The 5,319-nt window shown below is 46.3% G+C and overlaps 1 non-coding gene across 1 annotated transcript; it reads right to left on the reverse strand.

Moving 5' to 3' along the window:
* Positions 1 to 463: 463 nt before the first annotated feature.
* On the reverse strand, positions 464 to 535 carry trnag-ucc. Its single transcript has one exon. It is a non-coding gene; the product is annotated as a tRNA-Gly (tRNA).
* Between the last annotated feature and the right edge of the window lie 4,784 nt (positions 536 to 5,319).

Below are 5,319 nucleotides of genomic sequence, written 5' to 3' on the forward strand. Positions count from 1 at the left end.
CCCGAGACCGATGTAAGCCTCAGAATAAAAGTGATTCCATCAGAATGGATTTCAGAGTCTCTTGTTGTTGCAGTTACAAAATTGTGCCACTCACAAATATATAGATAGAGAGACATATTCACACAGACATTCACAAACACAAAGAGAGAGACAGACACACACATAGCGACACTTACAAATACAAGTAGAGAGATACACTCACATGGCGATAATAATAATAATAATAATAATCTTTGCATTTGATATAGCGCTTTTCACGTCGGGAGGACGTCCCAAAGCGCTTCACAGAACACACTGTAAAGTGAATTGACTGTATATTTGTGGACCAAAGCGGGAGCCAATTGCGCACAGCAATGTCCCACAAACAGTTGTAGATTGAAAATGACCGATTTATTATTGTTTTGGGTTTTGGAGGGATTATTATCAGGCGTGTGGAGTAAGGAAACTTGCCCAAGGTTTCGCCCTGACCTGCCGGGAATTGAACTCAGGTCTCTCACTTGGAAAGCGAGTGCTCTAACCACTGAGCTACAGGACTCCACGATACACTCAGAAATACAAAGATAGAGACAAACACTGACAAAGACATAGAAACACACACAGACACTGACATATACACAGAGACACAATCACTCACAAACACAGAGAAACACACACTCACACAGAGACTCCCCAAAAAACACAGAGAGACACAGACTCTCAACAGTGGAGCCTCGGAATGAAGGCACTTTGCCACTTGAGCTGCACCGCGCATGCGCGTGAGGAACCTGTCCACCCACAGTGACGTCGGCGAGCGGCCCGGGGGCCAGAAACGCAAAAAATCAAAATAAAAACGCCCCAACCCCGGGGTCGCCGGGGATTGAGGGGCCGCGAGACAGGACAGTACAGGCGGCGCTCGCTCGCTGACTGCGGAGCTGTGTGATTGGGCATTTACTGCAATCAGACCAACTCGCAAATGGCACAACATGGACCGCGGGGAGTTAGAGAGAGAGAGAGAGAGGGAGGGCGGGAGGGAAATAATCTTCATCAATCCCTCACTCACTCACTCACTCACTCACTCACTCACTCACTCACTCACTTGACCATAAAAGGAGGCGTTTTCTGGCACCAGAAGTGACAGTTTTACCGTCAAATTTCAAACAATCACAGCATTTTGTCACTCCCGGTTGTTGTGACGATGACAAAGGGTTATGATGCTCTGGGCTGTCAGTGAGTATATAACCCCCGCACCCCCAGCGCTGTCAGTTACGTCAACATCAACTACTTGAGTGTTAACTCTCTTTCATCATCAGTGTCTCAGACATTAGCAGTGGTGGAGCCTGAACCCGAGCTGAGTGGTTGAGGGACCGTAAACACGGTTGAGGAGGAAGGTCTTCAGGCGCGACTGAAAAGAGGGGAATGAGAGGGCACCGCGGAGGGGGAGAGGAGAGGCCCCAGAGTTTTCGGGGCTTAGTGGCTGAGCGCGGCCACCCATGGTGGAGCGGAGGACAGGACGCACAATCAGGACGCCACACGGAGCCAGTCGAGGCAGCAGGTGGTGGGTTGGGGAGAAAGCAGCTCAGAAAGGTAGGGAGGTGCCCACAGGGCATGAAGGGAATTGTAAACGAGAGAGAGAATCTTGAAATGGATCCGTTCTGTGATAGGGAGTTAGTGGTGTCTGGCGATGATTGGTGTGCTGGTGGTACGGAGTTTAGTGCGGGTGGGAATATGGGCAGCGGAGATATCGATCAGTTTTTTAGGAAATTTAGTAAATAATATGAGACATTGTACATAGGTAGTTCGGTTCATATGTGTGTGCGACCACCAGGAAGGTGGAAGGCGAACTAGATGGACCTTTCAGCTTGCATTCATTAAGTTATGTTCTAGTTGCAGTTAGGGGATTGTGGAGCTGCGGTGACTTGTGAGAAGGGCATTGTAATAGTCGAGGCGGGAGTAACAAAGGTGTGGACGAGTGTTTTGGATGCGTTCAGTGTGAGTTAAGGTTGGAGGAAGGTAATGTAACTTTGGTGGAGGAAAGTGGTGTCCTTGGTTAGGGATCGGATGTGGGGAGGAAGGACAGCTCGGGGGTTGAACCTGGGGCCCAGGTTAACGACAGGTTGGTAAGTAAGTCTTAAGGATAGGCCTGGGAGGGTGAGAAGGTCAGAGCAAGGATGGTGACTGTGCGTGGTGGCAGGATAGCGTGATCGAAGGCAGCAGAGGGGTCCAGGAGGACAAGGGGGCAGTGGGAGCTGTCGTCACAGATAGAGAGAGGACGTCATTACAAAATTTAATGAGAGGTGTGAGCGATTAATTTGTAACATCGTATTCCAGAAGTTAGTTAGCAAGGAAAGGCAAGTTAGAAATGGGCCGGTAGGTTCAAGGTCTTTTGAGGAGGTGATGGGCTTTGTGTTGGTAAACGGATCGATTTCAATATCCTCACGATCGTCTTCAAATTCCTTCATGCCCTGGCACCTCCCTACCATTCTGACCAGCTTACTCCCTAACCCACTACCAGTTGCCTCCGCTTGACTAGCTCCGGCCTCCTGCTTGTCCCTCGTGGCCTCCGTTCCACCATCGGTTGCAACGCTTTCGGCCGCTAGCCGCTCCCTGAATCCCTCTGCCTTGCCCCATCATTCCCCATCTTCAGGTGGCGTCTGAAGACCTTCCTCTTTGACTGTGGATACGGTCACCTCGTCTTGGCATCGTGCTTCACCACTGCCCAGCAGTCTGGGATCATATGAAGATGCAGGATCTCTTCGCACTTTGCCTTCGAGGTAAGGATCGAGGGTGTTTGAGAAGGCGAGCGGAGGAGGTTGGTGGTAGACAACAACACTTTTGGGTTTCTATTTGACCTCCAGAATGTCCTTGAAGTAAAAGGCAGATTTTGCCTGAGAGAGGGAGAGATGGTAGGAACACAGGTGCTCGAGACAAATTTGGCGGTAAACTATGAGGCCGGTTTTGGACCATCAGGCTTGAGGGTCCGGGTTTGGGCTGTTATACCAGGTTGAGCAAGTGGGATTTGAGACTTTGCTAGACTTCGGGGACAAGAGAATTGTCCCCATCGTCTTTCAGTTATTTTATGTTACTATATACTCCCCACCCACCCCCACAGATCTTTCAGTTACAATATCCTCCACACCCACCCTCCCGCCTGCAGTCATGTCATCCTATTATAACACTTACCTCCCTCAACCAATTTAACAGAAGATCTGACGGGACGGAAGGTGCCTCCCACCCGGGACCCAATATTTCTGCACTGCCAGACAGCAGAGACATGGAGTGGAGGAAGTGTGTCTGAAACTGTCCACCTCTAATGTGAGTAAAATGCACTGAATTAATAAAGGAGTAGTCGGTCAAAAATCCAAAAAGATTGTTTTGCATCAAGTCTGGTCAACAACTGGAAATTGTCATTTCTTGCCTTCTTTCTTGTTAGGTGGAACAAGTCTCTGGAAAAATGTTCTTTACATCTGAGGTGGATTTGAAAAAACTGAAGAGCCTGAAATGTACAGAAAGACTGTTTCTACTTGTGAAAGAGTTACCTAACTTCAGATGCCTGGATATAAAGGTACATTTGTTTTGAAGAAAGACAGCTTGAAGGTATTTGACATCTTCAGTTCCAATGCTGGTGTGGTACGACAGCAGTAAATGTCAGTTTATCTCAGTTGGTGGCACAATCATCCCCAGAGTCAGAAGGTTGTGGGCTCAAGCCCCATGATAGGACTTGGAACACACATCGTCTAAAATGACACTCCAATGCAGTGCTGGGGAGCGCTGTTGGAGGTACCGTGTTTCAGAGACGTTAAACCCAGGTCCCCTCTGTGTTTTCAGGTGGATGTTAACGATCTCACGGTACTATTCAAAAAGAGAAGGAAGTTTCTCCTGGTGCCCTGGCCAACAATCCTCCAAATAAGACTGGTCATTCGCTTCATGGAAGTTTCTGGAAAATTGTTATGTCCACATTTGTCCACCAAACACAGTCAAAAGCACTTTTGGACGTCCTCCTGATGTTAAAGGCGTTATACCAAATGTAAGTATTATTATGAATAATAAATATTTCTGCAATTATTTTTGACTATTAGACTTTAAATTCTCTTAATACAAAATCTAAATAAAGTATTTATTTCCTGTAGCTATGTTTGTAGTTGTCTGCAAAAGGGTTCGAATACGAGAGTAGGGAAGTCTTGCTGCAACTGTACAGGGCCTTGGGTGAGACCGAACCTATTGTGTGCAGTTTTGGTCTCCTTCTGAGAGGAAGGACATACTCGCCTTAGAGGGGGTGCAGCGTAGATTCACTAGGTTGGTGCCTGGGATGAGGGGGTTGACCTGTGAGGATAGGTTGAGCAAACTAGGCCTTTATTCTCTAGAATATAGAATAATTAGGGGTGATAGAGGGATTAAGGGATATGGGGATAAGGCGGGCAGATGGAGTTAGATTAGAAGATCAGCCATGATCTTATTGAATGGTGGGGCAGGCTCGAGGGGCCGATTGGCCTACTCCTGCTCCTAATTCTGTGTTGCTAAAACACAGTCAAAAGCGCTCCTATGTTAAAGCCGTTGTAACAAATGTAAGTATTATTATGAACAATAAATATTTGTACTATATATTTTTGAATATTAGACCTTAAATTCTCTTAATACAAAAATGGAAAGTATTTGTTTCCTGTAGCTTTGTTTGCAGTTATCTGCAAATCTGTTGCATCAGCAAAACCCCAAATGAGCATCCTTCATAATAAGTGAAGGACATACGCTTCCTCTAATACCATGAATGTGCTTTGGAATAACTTAATAACGATGATCCTTGCGTTTCATTTAGCGCCGTATCACACCGGTTGACATTTATAGGTTGTCTGTTGTAGATTTAACAATACTTCAGCTGCTTCTACTTCACTGTAAAACCTACGCTTTTTTTTTGTTTTGAAAAGGAGTTCATGTCCTTCGGAAATGTGTGATTGGAGAACCTAGCCAATGGTTGAACAATCTTTCCATACGGGAAGATCATCAGGACTTTCGTCAACGCGAGGAACACACTATAGTGGGTCTGACCGAAAATGGGCTAAAGTGACCATCCCAGGAACAAAATAGTGGGAGAAAGGATATAAGACAAAAGTTAGGCAGTGACTTAGATAAAGCTGCATCTACAGCCCTGAATAAAAGTCTAACTGGACAATCTGATCACCTTTCAATGAATCAAGGAAACCGCCAGGGCCGTGTTACACCATCATAAAAAACACTGCCCCCGAGAGCGATGTAAACCTCAGAATAAAAGTGATTCCATCAGAATGGATTTCAGAGTCTCTTGTTGTTGCAGTTACAAAATTGTGCCACTCACAAATATATAGATAG

Source organism: Callorhinchus milii, unplaced genomic scaffold, assembly GCF_018977255.1.
Source record: "Callorhinchus milii isolate IMCB2004 unplaced genomic scaffold, IMCB_Cmil_1.0 Scaffold3, whole genome shotgun sequence".
Classification (NCBI taxonomy): domain Eukaryota; kingdom Metazoa; phylum Chordata; class Chondrichthyes; order Chimaeriformes; family Callorhinchidae; genus Callorhinchus; species Callorhinchus milii.